At 40.2% G+C, this 24907-nt stretch overlaps 1 protein-coding gene across 3 annotated transcripts in view; it reads left to right on the top strand.

Annotated features, from left to right (window-relative positions):
• The first annotated feature begins 12793 nt into the window (after nucleotides 1-12793).
• Nucleotides 12794-24907, top strand: part of KLF12 (KLF transcription factor 12) — a 449527-nt gene continuing 437413 nt past the window's right edge. Inside the window, exons 1-2 of one of the 3 annotated variants that reach the window (XM_034936790.3) lie at nucleotides 12794-13232; nucleotides 13671-13855. The gene's annotated coding sequence lies outside the window, so the exon portion shown is untranslated. The other 2 variants (XM_008952787.6, XM_008952789.5) reach the window with 2 other exon arrangements.

The following is a 24907-nucleotide window of genomic DNA, read 5'->3' as shown; positions in this document are numbered from 1 at the left end:
AGATAGGACCAGTGATGGTTTACCCATGGTAGGAGGAGGAAAGGCAGAGCTTTCAGAAGATGGGTAGCTGAGCTGTGAAAGTATGTGTGCAAAATCACTCCTAGGGGCTTCTGTTTTCTTAGGGAAAAAAGAAGCAAGGACAGGAGACAAGGCATTGGAAGCTTGAGGTCAGACTGGAGGTATAAAACAGTCAATTGACTAGGGAATGTTGCAGGAGTTCTGGGCGGTACGTAAGTCCCAAAGGAGCATTTCCAAACTCATGTTCCTTGGAAAATATTCCCAGAGTGTTAGAAAGTGAGTTTGAAAAAACTCAGTGACTACATATTTTGGGAAACCACTGTACACTATGTCGCCCAGTCTCCCAGATTCACAATGCCAATTAACAAATTAACAGCCACTGCAGCACCCTCTTTGGAGGGTTGAAGAAAGATGTTTAACATCATGTAACCAAAATTTTTCCAAATATTTGAGAGCACAGGACTCTTTGTGTAGCAGCACCTATTAGCATTCTACAGAACAGTGTTCCCCAAACTCCAATTTGGAAAATGACTTCTCCAACCAGGAAGGGGTGCACTTGTTCTCCAAGGGAGGCTCTTGCAGTCAGTACTATTCCATCCACAAGGAACAATGTCTGAACTATGTGAAAAATGCAAAACTTCAGAGTCTCTAGATAAAGAACTGGGGAAAAGCTCACTCATCTTTTCCTGAAGCTCCTTAGCCATGAACCACAGTGAGCGTATAAAAAGCCTTCAATGGCAATTCAGTCTAATGAGAAGAACAATGTGCTGGGATCCATGAATCCAAACCTGACATGCACGGGCTACACAATCTTGGCAAGTCTTCAACACTTAAGTGTCTAAAGGTTCACTAATAAGTTATCTCCACCAGTATCGGGTATAGGATACACAGTGATTAAGAGGACTTGTGTGAAGTCAGTCAACGTAGGTGCAAATCTCAGCTCCATCTCTTACCAGCTGTGTTATCTTGGAAACAAGTTAACTTCCATTGGACTTAGTTTTCTCTTTTCTAAAATGGAAATGATTTCACCTACCCCATTGGCTATCATGAGGGTTAAATGAGAAAATACACATCAAACACTTATCACATTAATTTTTATACATATATTGTAACAAGAAAATGCAACAACTGATAGAAAATAGTTTTCTAAATTAAAAACTCTATGAAATTGTAAAGCAGCATTAGTTTTTTACTAATAGTGTAGCAAAGGAAGCTAAATTAAGACTGTTTTTTAAAAGAAAACATATTACACAGATAGATTTGGTTCTAAACCATTGCTCCTTATCCTTTTAAAAACCAATATCCCTAATCTGTTTTTCTCCCCAGTGTTTCGGCAACAGTCTACGTAGAGTTTTTTGAAGCTTTGTACTGTCTTACTGCAGAAAGAAACAGCTTTTCTGTTGGGGATAATAATAGTAATAAAATCATATTGTTTTAGATCTGTGGTCCAGCATGTTCTTTACAAGCAGGTATTGCTCCTGATGGAAAAATAAAGGTTATTGAAGGGTTAACTGACTTAGTGAAGGTCAACAACATGGAACAATCATTCTGCTCATAGAGCGGCAGGAAAGTCTGTATTCCTGACATATTTATAACTCTATGGCTAAGATGTTTGCTTAATGTTCTTTTTATTTAAAGGTCTCTGACCATTTAAACCTTTTGCCTTTTAACTTAGATGTGCTTTGCTGGCTATTAATGCCTTTTAAGTACTTTCTGTATGCTCACATTAAGATCTGGACCTACCAATTTTCAAAGAGTTCTGCTTTGACAAAATTCCAAGGTAATTATAGCAATTGTTTTTTAAAAACATGTTCAAGTTAAAAATAAAACCTTCTTTTAGATTTGAAATTTCAAAGAATTAAATTTCCTTGCTTGTTGTAAGAAGATAATTCTTAGACTGTGTGATACTAAGAATAAGAAATACACTACATTTTGCATATAAGTTTAAAATGTATTTGAGGATGTCTGCTATTAACCTTGGAACCTGATCCAAGACCAGGCTCAGAGATAGGAGCTAAAAATCTGAAGCCTAGATTTTATTGCCAAACCTACAGAGAATTACATGTCTCCTTTCTAACTTTGATGTTTCTAGATAAAAAGGCAAAATATTTATTTGCTGCTTGATTACATGTTACTAAATAAAAGTGATATTTGTAAGTACTGCTGGGGTTAAATTATATAAATATTTTTATTAGCTCATGATTGTAAGAGATAGGGATCCCAAAAGTAGATGTGCATGAACAGACACAAGTCAATACACATGCACAAAAAGAGATAGAGTTACGCATGGTGTGTGTCTAGATTTTCACAGCAGACACAGCCATATGTTTCTTATCTCAGCGGCTGCCCAGTGAACTCATGCATGTGGATAACAGTTCTAGCAGGCAAGAAGCCATATAAACAATGAGGATAACTCATAATGAAACAAAGAGGCATGCTAATAGCAAATTGTATCATGACAACAAACCCTACTCAACCAAACTTTTTTAATGAGTAATTTTGATAAATGAATACATCATATATTAACATAATAATCCCATTGAAAAAATAATCACAAGTTTGATAGTGATGGACTGCATAGCACTTTGTTCCATAAGATAACGACGGTCACATCTGCTCCCTGACTTTTGTCTAGTTACCTTCATTATAATCTTTATGTGGTCAGCAGGACAGTACCAAGAAAATGTTACCTGTTAGACAGCAGTTAAATTCCATGAACTGTTTTATTTTTTTCATTGCAATAGTGAAAAAAACTGCTTCTAGATTCAAAGGAATAAAGAATGGGACTTAAATTCTGTTTCTCTTTATGTAATAAATACGATGTACACTTTCTGCTTAGTTCGGGGTGGGGTGGGTAGTGTAATAAAGCTATAGAATTTTATTCATATAGGAAAATTTGTATATGTTAAAAGTAAGCCTTACATTTCACCTGATGTTTTCTTTTGAGAAAATACAGTCGCCCTGTTTAATTCAATGAGAAAAATATTTAATAATTGATGAGGATTTGTTGAGTTGAAAATTGTAAACAAGACGATATTTCAATATAACAGCTCTAAAATAACTAAACAGACATTCTCCGTTGTATTTATTTGCCCTTTCTATAGCACCTATCATCTTAATACTTAGACATAAAAGTACCAGGCATGATGTGAGGATGAAAATATTATGATCCCACCGAATTTTTTTATCTCAGTGAGTTAAAATACAGTGTTCAGCCATACATATATTTTCCCTTGTTACTGTGCTTAGTTCTTGAGACTAAAAAATGCCGTGTAGACTACAAATACATAGTGATTGATGTGAAAGAAATACAAAAATGTGACACTGCACTTTAATTTTAAAATGACTCAGTAGTTTAAATACAAATATGCAGTTATATAGTAGTGGTAGTTAATGGCCATGCTTTGTGTCTTACTTTCATTCTCATTTTTGAAGAAACTTGTTTTTGTCATAATCTTTGATAACTAGTGGAAGTCCTGAGACCCACAGTCATCTGTTGGGTCTGTCAAGTGAAATATGAAAATGGTTTCCATAATAACAATTATTGATGCACTGTGCAAAATCCTTGTAATTGTAGTTTTGAAGACAAAGTGATTTGAAAGCATCAGATGCCTCACATTCCTCATTGTATGCAATGGGAATTCACTCATTTACAAATATTTGTTGAGTGCGTACTACATGCTAGGCAATTTTCTACACAATGGGCTGTAGCAGCCAACAGGATGGAAAAATTACCTGGCCTTGTGGAACTCCTACTTTAGTGGAAGTGGGCTGCAGACACAGACAGACTGTATGTAACAACAACAATGTAGTATACAGATACTTCTCAACTCACAATGGGATTATGTCTCAGTAAACCAACTGTAAATTGAAAATACTGTACGTAAAACATGCACCTACCCTACCTTAAAGTTGCTCAGAACACTTAACATTAGCCTACAGTTGGCAAAAATCATCTAACACAAAGCCTGTTTTAAAATACAGTGTTGAATATCTCATGTAGTTTATTGAATGTGAAAAACAGAATGGTTGTATGGGCACTCAAGGTATGGCTTCTACTGAATGCATATCCCTTTCACAGCTTCTTAAAGTAAAAAAATTGTAGGTTGGAACATTGTAAATTGGGCATCACCTGTATTCGATGATGATAAGCACTACATAGAGAAAGATAAAAGGGAAGGAGGACCAGGAGTGCTTGTGAGTTTTGCAACTTGCAATAAATTAGCAAGGCTCACCTTGAGGATATGAAAGCAATAGTATAGCTTCATAGGATTCCACGAAGATTAAATTAATTATTATATGAAAAATGCTTCCAATGGTGTGTGGCACATAGTAAATGCTTAATAGATGTTGGTTTAAAAAATAGGAGTGTCATTTAAGGAGATTTTAAGAAAAGTTTTCATTTGCTCTACAGTAACATTTCTTTATTTGCTATGGCCATTTTTATTTGGAATTGAGAATGAAATTGTATTTGAATTCTGTATAAAAAGATCAAAAAACTAATTTGTGAACTGGATAAAATGTAAAAACCAGGAAACCAAAGTCTTCATGCTTCATGGATAAATTATCCACAATTTGTCTCTGTCTTAATGGAGAGAGAGAGAGAGTAAGAGAGAGGGAGAAAGAGAGAAGAAAGAAGAAAGAAGAAGAAGAAGAGGAAGAAGAAGAAGGAATAGGACGAGGAGGAGGAGCAAGAGGAGGAGGAGAACAAGAAGAAGAGGAGGAGAAGGAGGAAAGAGAGGAAGGAAGGAAGGAAGGAAAGAAGGAGGGAAGGAGGGAAGGAAGGAGGGAGGGAGGGAAGGAAGGAAGGAAAGAAGGAAGGAAGGAAGGTCTTTATTAAGAATTGATTTTAAGTTTAAAGTTGTATTAGGACACAGAGATGATTCATTTTAACTTCATATGTATTCTAACTTGGAAGCTGCATCAGTTAAGAGAGATGCATACCAAATCTAGCTAAATACTAATCTTTACAAATTAAATTAACTGAGTACATACGTTTTATTGAACTAAAGTACAGAAACTGTATATATTCCTTTAGATTATTTTTCTTGACAAATAACTCTATTATTCTGGTAGGCAACTATATTTACAGGTATCATAGGGTACCCAGAATATCCTAGGCCTTTTGGAAGTTACTTTCATTCTTTCATCGAAAAGCTTTGAGGACTTGCTATGTGCTGAGTGCCAAGTTAGGACTGGTGATAACTGAGAAGTGGTCAGACACAATTCTTGTCAAGCCTTGTAGAGCTTACAGTCTTGTAAGGGAGGGTATGGAAGACCTCATTAGTTGTTCACATCCTTGTAAAGAAGGTGCCAACCCAGTTGTACTGGGAGGAAAACTGACCCCAACAAAAATTAAGCAACCTGTCAAAGGTCACAGAATCAAGTGGCAAAACCAGCAATCAGTTTGTCTTTCTGGCTCTCAGGCATCAGCTCATGTGCTGCTGCTTCACTCTCATTTGAATATGAAATGCAAACGCAGCTTATATTTTGGGAGACACAGATTTGCCTTTTTAATTGTGACTTGCTTATCCAACTTTTAAAAATTAATGTTCATTTCTCAAAGACACGTAAATTCATGGAGTGGAAGGATAAGCCATAAGCAGACTGTGTAACTCAGTGAAGCTAAACTGTGATTCACATTTTGCCTTAGGTAAATCACACATGGATTCATTTAAAATGGACTACATTATGGTTTGTGTACTTTAATAACATATTGACCACATTGTGCAGAAAATATAGTTAAGAAACATCAATCTATTTTGTAGTTTATGAGTTAATGTCCTTAAAATGATGATGGCCAATAACTTGTAAGCCAATGGTATATTTTTCTTTTTTTTCCTGTTTGCCAGCAAGAATTCAATAGACAGCCTCACTAATAGAGTGGTTTGCAATTTAGGACTGATTAGGACTAAAACATTATGAAACATTACATAGTAAAAAGGCAACCGCCAGTTGGTTGTCCCAAATTCCATCCAAGAGACCCTTCTTCCTGTCTGCTTTCCTGTGTTTGGTCTCCAGGAACTCATGTGACCCATTTCCAGCCATTGAAATATAAGCAGAGATACAGTTGAGGCTTCTGGAAAGCTTTCTAAATGGAACAGACTTGGTTTTGCTCTTAGCCTTTTTTTTCTTCCTACTATGGAGAGGGAGGGGCAGCTATATTTAAGAAAGGGAGCAGGAAAATAAAATGAGATTGGGGCTTTGGTGTGCCAGGGAGCTGCACAGTCTTGAACTGTGGCTGCTTATTTTTCGATTTCTTGTTTCACTGCAAGGGATGGACAAAAATATGTATCTTTAACTGGCATTAGTTAGGTTTTTCCATTGTTTGTAGATGAAAGCTATGGAAATCAGTATCATAATCTCCCTCCCTCCCTTGTTTCCTCTTATTTTCATTTTATTTGATTTCCATGTTTCCGACCAGGTTTCATTTCTTTCTCCCTATTCTTCTCTATCAGCTATCTAATTCATTTTAGCTTCAACTATGGTAGAACCAATTACCTATTTGATGACTCTCAAATCTATCAAAACTAAAAATGAATCCTCCTGAATTAAGGAATGAAATATAAGATCGTTTCCCATTCTCTTTTCTTTGTACCCCTTCCTCAAAATAGCAAGTTGCTGAATTCTAAGAGTCTGAATTTGTAATGTCTTTCATAGCTGTTCCAACCTTCATTTCTTGATCTGCAGTCCAATTCTATACCCCTGAGCTATACTCCCTCTTCCAATCCTCGTTTCTTTTTTTTTTGTTTGAGACAGTCTTGCTCTGTCACCCAGGCTGGAGTGCGGTGGCACAATCTCGGCTCACTGCAAGCTCCGCCTCCCAGGTTCATGCCATTCTCCTGCCTCAGCCCCCCCCCGCCCCCCCCCCCCCGAGTAGCTGGGATTACAGGCGCCTGCCACCACGCCTGGCTAATTTTGTTTTGTATTTTTAGTAGAGATGGGGTTTCACCGTGTGAGCCAGGATGGTCTCAATCTCCTGATCTCGTGATCCACCCGCCTTGGCCTCCCAAAGTGCTGGGATTACAGGCGTGAGCCACCGCACCCTGCTCCAACCTTCATTTCTTATCACAGCAATTTGATATCAGTTTCTCATGATTTCTTAGCCAGGCTATGCAACAGGAGTTGTATTCAGCCCATCCCATCCACCAATGTCCCATTTATATTCCTAGAGTTCAATCTTTACTCATCAAGGAATTAAAACTCAAGCCATTCTTGTTTACCAATTTAAGATGTTTTACTTCAAAGCACCACCCAATACTAGCAAGAACACAGGGAAAATGGCACTCTCAAATATGATAGTGTAATTGTAAACTGGTAAAATGCTTTTTTTCCCTTAGAGACAGGGTCCTAATTGCCTAAGCTGATCTTAGCTCACCAGGCAATCCTCCCACCTCAGCCTCCTGAGTATCTGGGATTACAGGCACATGCCACCACTTCCAGCTTATTTTTTTAAATTTTTGGTAGAGACAGAGTCTCTCTACATTTCTCAGGCTGGTTTCGAACTTCTGGCCTCAAGCAATCCTGTCACTTCCGCTTCCCAAAGTATTGAGCCTGTAAGTGTGAGCCATTGCAGCTGGCCATAAACTGATAAAATACTTTTGAAAAATAATTTGGCAGTAGGTTTCTATAACAGTAAAAATAAACTCATATTCTCTGTTTCAGTAACACAACTTAGAGGAAACTATCTAAAATAAAAATGTATTTTTTTTACAAGAAGAAGCTAAGATATTCACTATTATGTAAATACAATTGCAAAAATTTGGGAAAATTCTAATGTTACATGCTATATAGTTATTTATCAGTTTTATCTAAGCTCATCTTAATATAATACCTAGGTTAATGTATTGTATATAGCATGAAATTAAAGTGGTATTTTGCAAACTAGATAAACTTTAGTGGAATTAAATTATTTCCATGGAGAGTACTATTTTCATTTGTAAAGTTAAAAAAGCAAGGATACCTATAGTTCAGATCTCATATGCCTCAATTTATTATATTTTAAAATGCAGATTATTTATTACTTTACAGCTCTAATGTTTATAACCTCAAAATTTGCAAATGTCATTTTTTTAAAAACAAATTTGCTGTGAATTTTCCTTCTGGTATTAAAAAATTGAATGTTTTTAATCTAACACAGTAGAATGCTATCTAATTTTAATAAAAAACGAAGAGGAATATAATTGAATAATTTTTAAACAATTCCATATTAAAGAGAAAATGGAATGCTCCAAATATATTATATTTATATAAAAACTTCTACTTAGAATAAAGTTGCTTGAGGAACACTGCCAGAATTAATGTTCAAAAGGTATTTACCGACACACTGCAGAATTTTGTTATTTTCAATATGTGCACCCAAATGGAAACTCAAGTTTTCTGCTAAATTGTGTTTTAACGTATGTCATTCTATGTTTATATATTATAGCTGTTTCATTGATTCAAGAAGCATTCATTAATCACCTACTATGTGCAAAACAGTGGGAGGGTAAAAGAAAGGCTAAATAGGTGATTAAAGTATAGCTCTTGTTCTGAAAGGAGTTACATGTAATAGGTGAGCCAACAATACTTCATGGAAGTAGAAAGGTGTGAGAACCTGAAGAATAAATGAGGGAATCAACATTTATTGGATGCTTACTTGGGCCAGTATATCTCCCATTGGCGCAGGTAAGCATCTAATAAATCTTAATCTTTCAATGTGGGGAAAATGTTATTTAAGTAGGTGGAAAAATAGAGAATCAGAAAGAAGATGAAAGCCCAGCTAGTCAGCAGCTGAAGCACTCTTTCCATTATACCACAAGAAGCTCCAAGAAGGGAAAGATAACTTTTTGGTGAGAGGATGGATATGTATACATGTATGTGGGGTATCCAGGAATCGTTTTTAGAGGATTCCAGAGAAGACAGAGGAAGATCATCGCAAGGTGTGTGCACGGGCTGGAGGGGAAAGTATGAGGTATGAATATGGAAGTGGGGCCTTTATGTGTCACAGTATTTTGTTGTAACTAATTTGTGCCAACTTGGCTTTGTAAAGACAGATACGTTATAATTAGTGCATGTGAGGGAAAGGGGGCTAGATGCAGAGCTCAGAGCTGGGAAGCAGACATGATAGTGGAGGTGAGTCTGGAAAAGGCCTGCATGAAAGTGACTGGAGGAAGGTGGAAAAGAAGACACATCTGAAGATGTGATGAAGATATTTAAACTAGAAGGACCGAAAACTGTATTGATTGCAATAAAACAAAGTTATGAAATGGCATTTTCCCCCTAATTTGCAGACAGCTCATCCCCCAAATCAAAACATGTTGTTTACCAAGTAATCACATAATATCACCAGCTGTTTGCAGTTATAGGAAGGCTTTTACATGTCTTTCTCACTTTCTCATACTTGAACAGGAAAATTCCCCTTTGCTGCACATTATTGCCAAGATATGACATATGAAAAACAGAGGCTTGAAAACCTAACAGTACATGTTCACTTTCGGCCTTAGGAAAAAAATCAAGATTGTATTTTAAAATTTGTTCAGAGTTCTGGAAATCAGCTTTATTTTCCTTTCTAGTTAATTCTAATCTTTCAACATAGCTTTTACCTCTAAAAGGGACTTCATTCCTACCCTATTCCTTGAAATTGTATTAGTGCTAAATCATCTATGGTTTCACTAATCCAAAGCCTTACAATCTCTAAATGTACACAGATATTGAACAGAGTTTTTACCTTAGATAAATCTGGGTGAGGTATAAGTAATGCTCTTAATACTGTAAAAGATTTTTCCGGCCCGGCGCGGTGGCTCACGCCTGTAATCCCGGCACTTTGGGAGGCCCAGGCGGTCACCTGAGGTCGGGAGTTCAAGACCAGCCTGACCAACATGGAGAAACCCCATCTCTACTAAAAATACAAAAATTAGCCAGGCGTGGTGGCGCATGCCCGTAATCCTAGCTACTTGTGAGTCTGAGGAGGCGGAGGTTGCAGTGAGCCGAAATCGCGCCATTGCACTCCAGCCTGGGCAACAAGAGCGAAACTTCGTCTCAAAATAAATAAATAAATAAATAAAATAAAAAATAATGAAAGATTTTTCTAACCACTAATTTTACAAAGACAGTATCACCACTGGTTGAGTATAAGAAGAGCTGGCAAAAAGTCTGTGGGCAGGTAACACTTACTTTTACATTAACATTATTTCTAACTGTAAATTTTCCTGTTGTTTGAATTAGATATTTTATCTGCTTTGAGGGTGTTTGGGTGTGGTTTTCTTTTCTGGACAATGTGTTAGGTAAAAGAAACTCAATGCATGCGTTATGTGTAAGAAATTAAGAATACCCAACTTTATCTTCTTTGTTCATAATTCATCCTTCTTTTGGTTGTCTAAGACTAAGTAAATGAAGTTTTTATATATAGTTAGGGAAATGGGTTATCATTCTTTATCAAAATCATCTTGGTTTTAAACAGGATTGAAGCCACATAGTATTGGATTCGACAGATACTTTCAACCCCCAAATTCTATGACCGTACTTTCTCGCTACACATTCTTTTACATGGTCCTCTTGAATTAAGGATTGAAATAAATTTGCCATCTTTACATTTTCTGACTTTTCACATCTCTGCAAACACAGAGGTAGAGAGGAAAAAGGTCTAAACATTAAAAATCCGCACCTTTGCCAAGGTAGTGTACTTTTCCATATCTTCTTCCCTTCCGTCCACACCTTACTTTTCTTTAAATCTAAATTCTATATGGAGATAGAATTACATGAACTAGTTTGGAAACGCATGCGTGTGTACACACACACACTCCTCTAGTGACCTCCGTTATCATCCATGCTTTGTATTATTTCAAATGTTTTTGCTCTTTTACACGCACCCCAAGTCCACACAATGAAGTGATTCTCTCTTCTAAACCTGTTTTTCTCTTTTCTCCTTTTCCTTTTCATAGCTAGGAAGTTGCCTTAAGATTTCTACTCCATATCTGTCAACAATTTTTAAAATCTGCATCTTTTCCCCCCAATGCTTGATGTACTTTTTTTTTTTTTAACCACACAGGGTATCCAGACTCTAGATACTAACCTTGACCTACCCCTAGTTTCCTTATCCCTCTGGAATGGATTCTTGTAGTTTGTTTTCTATCTTTCATCACTCTCCTAACAAGCCCGTGGCTGTTGCCATAGGAAGGGAGTGCAGTTTGCTTTTCCACGTGCAGAAGCACTCGCTATAGAATATATTTATGGTCTATCCGCCACTCAGCTCACTCGAGAAAGAGCTGTTAGTACAAGAACTGCCACGATGACATAATTTCTTACAGCATCCTTCCACCCTTACAGTGAAACTCCCTTCCTTCACTCCCTGCCCCACCTAGAGGGAAACTTCACAGTGATTCTAGTAGAGGCAAGTTTCTCGTTGAAATCCTGCGCAGTTGTTGATATTCTGCTGCTTTTCAAACTTGTGTTTTCACGTCGTTTCCATCCGGGTGTAGTGGAGTGTAAGGGGCTGTTTACCCTAGGCCCAGGATCGGATCAGGGAGTGGGAGTTGCGGCTGCATTCCCCGGAACAGAGACCGCACCGCGGCAACCAACCCCTCACCCCCGAGTCCCACTGGGTTCCCGACGCCCTCGCTGCGCCCGCGCCTTCCCGCTCCCGCCGCTGAGGCTACTTCACTCGAGCAGTGCTCCACAAATTTCAGACATTTCTTCCTCTTCGAAACCTCAAGACCAGGACAGACCCCTCCTCTGAATCCTGCTGTCTTCCTAAGACGCATCTTAGGCTGTGGGACCCCTCCTCTAGGTTGGACCACCCATCTCATTTTCCCCAGAACCTAGGAGTGGCAAGAGGCAGAGAACGCACCAGGCAGACGCCGCCTTTGTTGTCATTAGGAAAGCACACCGCGCCTGAAGTGGCTGGAAACCGCCACACCGATGGGGAGCCCAGCTGGCCCTGGCTCACATTCGTGCCTTCGTTCTCATTTCCTGTTTCTCGGCCTCTCCCTTGTTTCTCTTCCCACCCCACTCCACGCCACAGTACAGCAAAGCTTTCTCTCTGCACACAAACTTCCCCTTCCCGGCCTTCCCACAGCCCTGGCGATTTCCCACGCGGGGCGGGCCGGGCCGGGGGCGCGGGGCAGGGGCATACCGTCGTGCCCGGAGCGCCGCGCTCACCTAGGATGGTGAGGAGGCGGGCCCACAGCCTCCCGCCTCCGTCCGCCGCGCGCCCCGCCCGCCCGGCCGCTTCCGCCCCGTCTGCTCCCCGCCCCCGCCGACCCTCCGGCTCGGCCCCGACCCCGCGCCCTCCGAGCCGCCGCGGGAACTGCAGAGCCGCTCGGCCGCCTCCTCCCTCTCCCGCCCCACAATCCCGCGGATCCGCTCCCCGGGGCGCGGAGGCGGGGAGGGAGGGGCTGCCGGGGAGAGCGTCAAGGACTCGGCTCCGGGCCGTCCGCTTCTTGGGGCTCCGCTCTGGGCGCGGGGCAGTGGAGCTGGACTCCCTTCCCCGCCGCCCCCGGGCCCCGCGGGGGTCTGCAGATCCCGCTTCCTCTGCCCCAGTCCTCCAAGTTTGCCTGCTTTCCCACAGAACTGGCGCAGGCAGGGGCCCCTTCGCTGGGGTGGCGAGACCAGGCGCGCATCTCCGCCTCGCCCCCATTCATCCCGCCAAGGTGAAGCGCAGGGAGAAGGGGCGCCCCCGCTTCGCCCGCAACGTGCGTCGCTCCGGAACCCAAACAATGACTCCCCTGCCTGCCGCGCCAGGCCCTCCGCCCGCCCCACCGGCGCGCGGAGGGCACCGCCCGCGGGGCTGCCCCTGCCTGACCCCATTGTTGCCCGGCGCGGGCGATGCCCGGCGCCCAGGGGCGGTCCCCGCGAGCTGCCCCACAGTCCCGGCCGGCGGCCGCGGCCGGCTCCGCCCACACCTTTCCAAGTTCGCTGGCGGGCGAGCCGCGGGGACGACCCGGCCGACAGCCCCCTCCCTCCACTGCGCGCCCCCACCCGGGCGGGTGCGGCGAGGGGTGGGGGCCCAAGCTGGCTGCACGCTTTTTGGGTCCCCGAATTCTCCTAAGCCTGCCTGGCGCGCTCTGACACAAAAGAGGGGACTTTCTCGCGGCTCGGCGCGAGTCCTTGCCCAGCGAGTTGCTCTCCAGGGGTCCCTCCCGCCGCAAGACCCCGCGGGCCCCCTCGGCCGACGACTCCCCGAGCTCCCAGGGCCATGTGTGGGTTATTTGGGGTGCCGCAGCAAAGTGGTGCAGGTGAAAGGGAAGCGCTGCCGAGGCCCGGGGCCGGAGGGCGGGGGCAGGGGTGGGGCGGGGTGGGGCGGGGTGGAGGCGCCGCGGACCCAGCCTGGCGGTCCGGGCGGGGAGGCGAGGGCCGGGCAGTGGGTGTTGCCTTCTACCTCTGCGAGCGGGGAGGGGTTAGTTTCCCACAGGGGATTTCAACCATCACACTCAGAGCCCGCCTCCTAATCCTCGGGCGGAGCGGCTCGGGGGCCCCATTTTATGGCAATAAAGCGACTTAGCGCCTGCTGAGCGAGCCCCTCCCCGCCGCCGCCCCCGCCCTCGGCCCCACCCCGGGGCTCGCCGGCAGCGGCGGGGCTTTGTTTCTGGGGAGGAGGACCCGGAGCTCTTTTGTTTGGGGGTTTCTTGTTTTCGGCCCCCCCCTCACCTCACCCCACCCCACCCCACCCCAAGCGCCTCTCCGGTTTCCTGAGCTGCGGGCTGCGAGGGAGGAGAAGCGGCGTCCTGCAACCCCCTCGGCTGGGCCCCGGGGTAATTCGATGCGGGCCTGGCGAGGCTCCCCACACTAGACCGGGGCTCGCATCTCGGCAGCCTCCACCCACCGGCCCACCCTACATTTAGCGCATCATGTGATCCGGGTAAGTCATTTGCAAGTACAACAGTTCCCCGGGTTGCCCCCCATTCATTTCCTGAGAACTGCAGAGAGCCGCTGAGAGGCTCTGCGTGTGCGTGTGCGCGGGTGACGCCGTGTGTGTGCGAGTGTGTGTGTGCGCGCGCGCGTGTGAGAGAGAAAGGGAGAGAGAGAGAGGGGGACTCTGTGTGAGGGAAAGAAAACAATTTCTCCTGCTCTGCAGCTTCTGTTCAGGTCTGTGCCGATTCCGTTTCTTATCAAAATAAACAACCCCCTCCTCTTTTTTTTTGCCATCCCAAATCAGACCGTATTCTCTTAACGTGTTTTATTTTCCTTCTGTCATCTGCTCAAGTTAAATCATTTTGGTTGGTCTGTGTTCTTAAAGGGGGAAAGTGCTGGGAAGCGGGAGGGGGCCGGGGAAGGGCGATGCTGTTGCAAAGCAAGTAGCGTCGGTCGGATTCGTGGAGAAGAAAGAAGGAGGTTTCTTCCCCACCTCCCCTAATTTTTTTTTTCCAGAAGAAGTTATCAAGTAACGTGAATTAAGCAAGTGTTTTTCTACCCCTAGTGGAATTGTTGGTTGCAGTGTTTGCCTGACAGTTGCCAAGGATGAGAAATAAAACCCCAGGGCTGAACTTGGGGGGGAGGGGGGGCTCGTGGAAGTAGTTGGCCCCCCGGCCTCGAGCGGGGTGGATGAATAGCTCCGCACCGGGGCCGTGTGGGCTGTGTGTGCGCGCTGGAGAGAGTGGAGGGGAAGGGGTTAAGGCGGAGATGACACTGCTGGCATGAATAGTGCTCCTGGTGCTACATTCATTATTGTCTCTGGTCGTAATGATGTGTAACTGTCACTTGCTACAGTGCCTGGTCCATGCAAGTAGCCAGGGGCTGGCCGGTGGCTGTTATTTTCAATTACGGGGGACCTGGCCGGAGTTGACAAGGGGCAACTTTGTACATCCACCCGGGCCGGGAACCCGCAGAGCCGGCCTGGGAGCCACTTCTTGCCTCAGAAGCTCACTCTGAGGGTTCAGACTTGACCTCCGCGACATTAGTTGGTGTTCACGTTAGATGCTCCCCTACGGGGAGAATCAATCCTGCTTTTGTTGGGTAGCGAGCTGTCTGCAAGAACTTTGAAAACTTTTATCTTTGGGGAAAAGGGTGGGGTGCACTCAACAGTTTTGTTTCGCAGTGCGTTTGAGGCAAATGCTTGGAAAAAGTACCAATTCCTTTGTTATATGCCCTGCAGCTTCCCAACCCCCTTCACCCTGCGCTTCGAGTTTTGCATACTTTAATAGTAATAGTCTTATTTCAGCTGATAAAAGCTGACTGTGTTGAGTTAAAGAGTATTAATACAACGGAATGTGTAATCTGGATAAACAGTTTGCGTAGTTAGTATTGTCAGCACTCTAATTTAACTGTATAGATGGCTAAAGTGTCGTTCTGTATGGATTGTTTTAGATAATTCCACTGGCTAATGGAATTCTCGGCCGAGCACTCTTGATATTTTATTTTACACCAGCGTTAAGATTCTCTGTTTCCCTGTAACATCGGAGAGACGAGCAACTCTATTTACATTTAGTGCGTGTGCATCTAGTGACTTCGGTAGACATCTGCCAATCAAATACACGTCATTCTGCAAAACCACCTAGACGCCTCCATGCCCTTTTCTTACTGGACGATAGAGTTGTTTAGATAAGTAAATGCTTTGAAATAAATTTGGTGGCTTTTAGCAAGAAGCAGCTTGTGATGGGAATAGGAGTGGTCACTTTGAGGAGTGGGTGTATACCGTCTTCTAAGAAACGCTTTTAGAACTGACATTTAATTAAAACAGTGGACCCCCCCTCCCTCAAGGAAAAAAGCTTGCTTGTGCTATTCTCAGACCTCATTCACATGTTGTGTGCATTTTTTAAGACCACATAGAAATTGGTTCCGATAAAGGAGTATACTTTTAGGTTAGAAAATTTTAAACTGTAGAAGCATAGTGTGAATAGGATGTTGAAGGACAAACGTTTCAGTTGGGTAAGTTATATCTTTATTGTTGCAGACGGGTCTTGATACTAGATTGAATATATTAAGCTCCTTTGAGTTGGGGAAAGAGCAATTTGAGCATATAAAAATTAGGAAACAGGTTTATTATTCTGCCAATTAACTATTATGAAATGTACTGGGAAAATTTGAAATTTGAAATGTTTTCACATAAAATTTTCATAATTTTGAACTAAGACCATGTAACCAACATAGCTATGTCAGGTTAAACAAAACATTCTTGAGGGTTTCTGTTTATTTTTGAAAACCTTCAGTTATTTATCTACTACTTAGCAATGCAGTCAGCTGTACTGTATTGTGGAATGCTTTTTATTACTATTTATTGAAAAAAATTGTTGTGCTAATGAGTCCTTAATGTTCTCCACCCCCCACTCCCCAGAAGTTCTTTTTTCAGCAATGACTATCATTTGGGAGTAAATGGTCCTGGTATAGCATTTGAGACCTTGACCTTAGCAACTCTTGGCTGGTGGTTGTTTACTACAGCTGCAGCCTATGTGTATGCTGAAAGGGAAGGTCTGCAAACACTAGTGTACTCACTCTCCCCAGACCAAAGGGAGAACAAATCGGGATGCTTGACGTTCATTCTGAAGAACATGCATCTGGCCTGTAATATCCATCGTGTTCTGGTCATGTGAAAATATACATGTTGCTCAGGGATATTTTCCCTGACTCCTGTTCAGGGAAATTATGCACTTTAACAGGCTCCAGTGAGTTTTAGGTGTTACAGTATATCATGAAACAGGCTGTTATCAACTTACTGAAATAATTTGGCCTTAAATATAGGTGTGTTTTATCTCTGCAGAGACAACGTAAGTGCTTAGGCCTCTAGGCCTATGCCGAGAGCATTTTGAATTCAAGCCAGTGTTGGTTAATCTAGAGTTTGGAGTGACCTTACCCAGTGAAGGGATATTGTTAAGTAGATGAACATATAAAGGTCCTGGACATTTTTTCCATTGTACAACATGGAAAGCATGGGACTTTATGTTTTTGCAAATTAATAATATTACAATGATCACATTAAATTGGAGTGTCAAATGGTTTGTTTTCTTTATATTGTGAGAGAAACAGTCAAGTTCATAAATCTAGCTGTAGATTGTGTATTAAACTATAAAACTAGTAATGGCACAAACTCATTTGAAAAGTTTTTGTTTATAAGTTTTTCTGCTTGCCACTTGCATGCTGATTAATGAACATGAGCTAAAATCCCAAGACAGTTTTATTCAAAATCAACACCATTATTACCTTTTCTGCTTAGAAAACAGCTTTTTTTTTTTTTTTTTTTTGAGTTGAGTTCTCACTCTGTCACCCAGGCGGGACTGCAGTGGCATCATCATAGCTCAAATTCCCGGGCTCAAGGGATCCTCCCACCTTAGCCTCCCAAGTAGGCAGGACTACAGGTGCACACTGCCACACCCAGCTAAAAATTTTTTTGTAGACACGGGGTCTTAACTGTGTTGTCCAGGCTAGATCCTGAATTCCTGGCCTCAAGCAAACCTCCTGCCAAAGTGCTGGGATTATAAGCATCAGCGACTGCGCTGGCTACAACTTTAATTTTTAAAATAAGTCTGAAATAGGTTGTAGTTGCTTATCTGTCATTTTCTATTTGAAAATACTGTATGATCATAGACTGGAAATGGCTTATATTTTTGCCCAGTGTTTATTTTTCCTTTCAAACTCACACTTATTTGTTTTTCGGCCTGCAATTTATGCACAGCTTTGAACTTTTAGCTGTGTACAGAATGTAAGGGTAAAAATATTAAAATTAAATCACTGGCAACACCCTATAACCACAGCCTTAACTCATCTACCACAACCACTCCTCCCAAAAGCAAGCAAGTAAACAGATGGGCCTTGCCCTATGCCCAGAAGGTCAACAGTCTTAGGCTCTGTTAGACCTGCTAAGTTTCTGGATCCCAAGCCCAGCCCAGAGAGCTGCCTGACTTCCACCCGCCAGAATTCATTTTTAGGGCCTAGGTCGGCCACACCCCATCTGATGTCAGCTATTGAGTTCTTGTGGTAGAGAACACATGCTGTGGATTAAATGGTTACTTTCTCTCTATATTGTCAGTAATTATGTTACAAAAGGATTTTTCCGTTTTGGGTGTTTATTGTCATAAAGTGGCTACTTGAGTAGTCTTATTGCTCCGTAAAAATTTGTTTTGGTCGGCAGTAGATTACAGGATATTCACCCAAAGAATTCTGCTCTGGTGTGGTCTTTCTTCCTGTCTTTTTTTTTTTTTCAACTTAAAGTCATGTGTTTCTTTTGTTGCTACTCTCATGGTCTACATTTTTGAATATTTATTAGTGTAATAATTAGACTGCTCCAAACACATTTGCTGTCTGGTGCAGAAGTAGCAGGAAGCCCTTACTGCTGTACTGCTGCATGGAAGGTGAGAGTGTAATAAATTAGGAGACCTTTGGGATAGTTTCCCCACCCTTATCAGTGACTGTAGAAGCTACCACGATAACTACCTGCTGGCTTTGACAGCCATGAATTGTGTCCCAAATGTGACATTTGCCATGCTTCTCAGTATATATGGCCTTTCACAGTAATTCCTGGCATGATGTATATGTATACAGTTGGCCCTCTTTATTCGTGGGTTCTGCATTAAGGGAGTCAATCAATTGTAGATTGAAAACATTCAAGAAAAAAAATACAACAATAAAAATGATACAAATAAAATCATAACTTTATATAGCATTTACATTGTATAAGTGATTGTAAGTAATCTAGAGATGATTTAAAGTATGTAGGAGGATGTGCACAGGTTATATGCAAATACTGCATTATTTTTTATAACGGACTTGAGCATCCATGGATTTTGGTATCTGCTGTGGGATGGGATCCTGGAGTCAACCCTCCAAGGGTACTGAAGAATGACTACATACTGTATATACATATATATTCATCATCTTATATATCTATATGTGTATGTGTATATTTAGTATTTATCTTTATATGTTTTTACATGTGTTTTTGTAGTCTATATCTATATTAGTACATAACCCACCCACACACACCATACACAAGAGCAAGAATTACAGTAAAACTTCATGACCGAGAAATACAGTAAAAAGCCACACGTGTGTATAAAAAAGGGGGAAAAACAGTCTTTAAAAAAAATTCTATCTTTAGTAATACTGTGCTCACTTTGAAATTATCGAGCTAACTTGTAACAAAAGAAAAACAACCCTGCCTTAAAGAAAACAAACCTAAATGGCAACCAAGTTAAATTATTCGAAAACAATGTGAAGAAAACCTTCCTTCATTTCACAATGAATGGTAACCTCTAAGATGATACATCCTTGAATCACAACTAATTTCAGTGGCAGAAATATCTCAGTTCGATTCTTGCTCTCTTGCTTGCTAACTATGGATGACCTTGGTCAAATTTCTTAACCTCTCTGAGTTTATAAAATGGAAAAAATAATATGTAGTTTACAGGGCTGTGGTGAGGGTTAAATGGGGTAATGTGGCCAAAAGTCACTTTGTAAAACTACAAAGTTCTTGTGTGGCAACTGATTTGATAGGAAAAGCACTCCAGCCATACCTCCACCGCCCCCACACTGCCCTCCCCTGAAAGGGATAAACTTTCCTGTTTCTCAAAGTGAGCATATAAATTACACTTATGGGGAAGGAATTTCCGAGTGTGGGTAGAAAACTCTGGCAGTCAAAGGTCATGAATTCCATTCCTGTCTCACCAGAGATTTGCTCTGTGACCTTGAGAAAGTCACTCTTAAAAAGTTTCAACGTAGCTGGTATAAAAGTTACTGATTATTAACATTTATATAATACAGGTGAAGTATCCAAGCTTGTCAAAAGAAAAACACATGAAATTACAGTTCACATGATCATTTACAGAAAATTGAAAATAAAGATGAACAATGATTAGAGATTGAAAATCTGCAGGCTACTTCTTTAATGAGTCACCTGAAGCTTCTATCAACTGGTCATTAAAAAAAATGCCCTTAATTTAAAAAATAGAATTATTAAATTTGTGATATACTATAATTTCGAGCAGTACATTGAACTGCAAATCCCCAGTTAAATCAAGATTGTGTTGATTAAGCTATGTCTGATTTATGGCTTAAAAGTCACTTGGTTAGACTCAAACATTGTTGCAACATGCTGTATGTTATTCTTAACTAACATTATACAAAATGCACAATAAAGGTAGATAATGAGGATCTTACACGTTATTTGTACATTTATTGAATACCTATTTATAATCACACATGATTTCTCCGCAACTGCATTTTCTCCAGTTAAAAAAGAAACAAAAAAAATTTTTTTAAACCCTTGCGAGAGCAAAGAAACAAACTCAAACTAGCTCTTCAATATAACTGATTTAGACTCTTTCCATGTTACAGGTATCTTGCCTGACTCCAATTCATGTTACAATTATCACTGCAAACACCAACATCACTTTTTGTGGGACTCTCTTATTTATCATCCCCTGCTTTAAGAATACACTGTGTTCCGGTTGGTATTCTTGGGCCCCACAACTCACAGTATTCCTTCTGGTGTTAATTGCTTGTTGATTTGCCTGGTTCTAAATGCCCCTATCATGGTCTTTTCCACCCTAAGTAGCTAAATATATTCAACGCTGTCAACCATTCCTCAATTCGCTTTATTTCCCTGAAAAAATTTTTTATGTCTTCTTGCAAAAAGAAATCTTGTAGTATAGTAGAATTAAACCATGCTGCATTTATAAATATTTGCTCTAGTGTATTGATGGCTCTCTTAAAAGCTGCCATTCAGGCCAGGTGTGGTGGCGTGTGCCTGTATTCCCAGTTACTTGGGAGGCTGAGGCAGGAGGATCCCTTGATCCCAGAGTTCAGGGCTACAATGAGCTATGATCAGTTGAGCCAATGCACTCCAGCCTTGAAAACCCTGTCTCTAAAACAACAGTAACAACAAACAGCCATTCAGAGTAAATAGTAGGTACAAAATAAAATACTCCTTATTGTATACCTAGTATAATGCAGAAGTTAAGAACTTGGTTTTTCATATGTTAGTGTGTTTAATATGTACTCTTTAGTAAACAGGTACTGGTAGCCCTTGGCTTTTATATCATTGACTTTTCAAATAACTGGCACATGGAATACTATACGTGTCACCTCTGAAATGCCATTTATATACTGGATTTTGACTTACAAACATCATTTGATGAATGCCTTTTTTGGGCTGTTTGTGTTGCTGTCTTGCCAAGTAACCCCCACCTGCTACAGAACTGTGACTTTGCCACTTTTGGCAAAAATTTCAAAAATTATTTGGAAAATTTTATTGCTTTTTACCTTATTTTAACAAAACAAGTGGAAAAAGGGGAAATGAAAGCATCTAGTTGTGAGAAAGTTTATTATCTTGATATAAAATTGAGACTAATCATTAGATGTGCTGAAAGTGATGAATCTTTATTGGAAGTGCTGCATGGAGTTAAGCTGATGAATTGTGAAAAAAATTGTGAAAAAATGAAATAGAACACAAAAAATACAAATACTTTTAATGACTAATAGATTGTATATAATGGCAGATTTTGTGATTTTCCTTTTGTCTGTGAGAATGAGTCTCCTTTAAAACATGTCTGGTCCCTTCACTTCTGCATGTTTGAGTTTTGTATGCTTTCAGGAGAAAACGTACAAAATCTCATACAATTATTAGATTCCATCCTTTATTAAATAAATATTCAATGATATTTGTATAATATAGGTATAGTAATCCTCATAGCCTATGTATCATATGTATTTGTATCATTTAATATATATTTGAATCGTACAACTTATATGTCATGTATAGTATATGTTATATGACATGTAATACAGCACATATGTGCTATATGCACTATATTATGCTTTCTGTTTTATTGTTGGACTCTATTATGAACTGTATTATGATTTTTATTTCATAGATGTGGAAATTGATTTTCAGCAAAGTAAAGTAATGAAATTATAGTGAATAGCCAGTTAGCTTTAGAGAGCTGAACGCTAGAAAGCCCCCTGGACTTTCCCCTTGTGTTACTCTTACCTCCCTCTAGCATTAAATGTAATATTCCAGAGTTAGCCTTACTGTAGAATAAAGCAAAAGTGGAAGGATTATACAAATAAATATGGTTTAGAGGCTGTATTATTATATTTGTTGTAGATCATATTGACATACTGTGTTTACTAGAATACGTTTACTACAAGATATACTTCAATAAAGAAGTCAATTGTTTGCTGATATATGTAGTAAAACAAATTATGATACCTTATCCAAAAAATTATTTTAGAAGTAAACTGCTATAGGATGTTCTGCAGCAGTGGTAATAGTAGACCAATAAATTCTGGCTAATATGCATTCTGCTATTGGATAAAGCTATCAAAGTTAGGGACATAATACAAGTAATAATAATGTTATTTTTATTAGAACATGCCTCAGTTATCCGTTTGACTTACACTTATTTAGCTCCTACTACATCTATAGACCCTTATATGAAAATGGGTAGGACAATATCCAGTATCGTTAGTGAGCTGAAAATCAAGGAGGGTGGGGTAAGAATTATGTGGCATGTTATAATGTAAGGTAATTTGTGATAAATGGACCAAGTGCTGTAAGTTGTTTAAAGTACCTGGGGAAAAATTGTTTCTATCTGGGAAATTGAGGTTTCAGGGTTTTAGTAGATATATGGAAAAGATTCGTTATATAAACAGTGTGTATGTGTATCTTTTTATATAAACAGTGTGTTTTTTAAATATAAACTGTGTGTGTGTGTGTGTGTGTGTATATATATATATATATTTTTTTTTTTTGAAACGGAGTCTTGCTCTGTTGCTCAGGCCGGAGTGCAGTGACACCATCTCAGCTCACTGCAACCTCTGCCTCTTGGGTTCAAGCAATTCTCCTGCTTCAGCCTTCCGAGTAGGTGGGACTCAGGTGTGTGCCATCATGACCAGCTGATTTTTTGTGCTTTTAGTAGAGACGGGTTTCACCATGTTGGCCAGGCTGGTCTCCAACTCCTGACCTCAAGTGATCCACCCGCCTTGCTGCTGGGGTTACAGGTGTGAGCCAACATATGCGGCCCAGTTTATATTTTTTAATAGAAAAAGCAAACCTGCTAATGGATGAATGCAAATTAAAAACATATTTTGGCAGCTGTGGTGATTTCCCTCTTATTTTTTTCTGTTATCTTTTAGAGCTGATGGTTTTATGGTGTTTTGGCAAATTTTTATCATTTGCCGTATCACCAGGAAGTTTTCTTTTCCAAAAATAGATTCTAGGATATGCTTGGCCAATAGGGTATACGGTGTTATAATGAGTTTAGAGATGGTTTATTTGGGCTACAAAAGCAAAGAAAATTGACTGATGAATACAACTTTAAATGCACTTTATGTGATGCTGTCTAATGAAGGTCTTCCATATTTTTGAAAAAATGTGATGTGTAGTATTTTACTTTTAAATGATCGGAATTTTAACTTTGACAAAAAAATCTTTTAAATAATGGGAATATTTAGTTTGTATTAAAATATTATTTAAATATTAAGAGGAATACAATTTTGTAAAACGTGAGAACAATGGAAGGAAAAACTTGAAAACATAAATTTTGCAGAAGATCATAGTTGCAGTTTATCAGAAGTGTTGCTTGAAGGGATATTTAGAAGCTTGAAGTAGGTGGATATTTCAAGGCTAACAGACTTTGGAATATGCATTAGCTCTTCTGCTTTAGATATGAATACAAGTAACTTTAGCAAACACAAAATATTTCATTGAAGAAAGAAATGAACTCAATGAGTCGATTAAAAGCATTAATGGAATTTTTTTTTTAGCACTATATTGAATGTGGTGGAATTATACCAAGGCTTTAGGCTGAGGCAGTTACCTTGTGTTTTGTTTATAAATAACAGTAATTAAGACAGTTTAGAATACTTGATAAGTATGGGCTAACAACAACAACAACAAAAATTGCTTTGTGCCTGGTGGTTTAGAGTGGATTTAGTTTCATCTTGATAGTTCTGTATGGTGGATTGAACACATGTTACCCATGTAATTGATGAGAACACTAAAATCAGGAGAAGGTAAAAGTCTAGAAATTGGCAGAACTAGAACCCTAATTGCCAACACCAGTAAAATAGTTTTTTCCCATTGCATAATTACTACTGTCTTTCTGACTTTCATTTAGTCTCGATAAGTAAAAACTTTGCAAGTCCACATTACATAAAAGAAGTGTCACTAGTGTTTAGCTCATATGAAATGCCCAGTGAATATCAGATGAATTTTTACCTTCTTCCAAAATGCACTTTAAAAAGGTAGAAAGAATCCATATGTAACAGCCCAGAGAGATCAACCCGTTGACCCTGGAATAGAGAGTGTGCAGTTAGAGACATCCATACTCTTTGAAGAAAGTTAGGGCATTTACCATGTGCCAAGGCTTGTGCTAGGTGCTGTAAATACATACATAGATAAAACATGGGCTTTGTCCTACAATGTAGGCAGATCAAGAAAGAAGCAGGATAGCTAAGCCGAAAGGCAAGCCCAAGCTGATAGATTCTGGATTAGTTTATTTCTTTTAGATCTTTAATGTGCCTAAAAGGTACCCTGGATATTTTTAGATTTATGCCGTAGTCTCTTTGGAGTACTTTTAATCTTACTAGAAAAACTTTTCCTATTTAGGTATGTAGTTTCGTAAGTTTTTTCTTTCAAAAACTTTTTGCACATTTTTTTAATCTTAAATGTGTATAATACACTTTAAACGCATTTCATTTTATGTTTCCAACCAACACACAGATAGGTATTTATGATATTTACATGTGATTTATTTTTATCTTTTTACTTCTGTGACTCTTTAAGTTTTCAAAGAAACACAACTGAAGATCGTTAGAAAATAAGCATTGTTTTGCAAAAGCTCGCTTTAATGGGCATTGTTTACAAATATATTATTCTGATAAAAGTGGGTATACTTGTATGGAAACTTTTAAATTCATTCTTTTTTTTTTTTTTTTTTTTTTAGTGACCTGTTTTGTCTTTTACTTAGTTCTTTTTCTT

The sequence above is a fragment of the Pan paniscus genome, chromosome 14, assembly GCF_029289425.2.
Source record: "Pan paniscus chromosome 14, NHGRI_mPanPan1-v2.0_pri, whole genome shotgun sequence".
Classification (NCBI taxonomy): Eukaryota; Metazoa; Chordata; class Mammalia; order Primates; family Hominidae; genus Pan; species Pan paniscus.
Note: the sequence above shows the minus strand (reverse complement) of the source record. Positions and strands in the feature narration are given on the sequence as shown.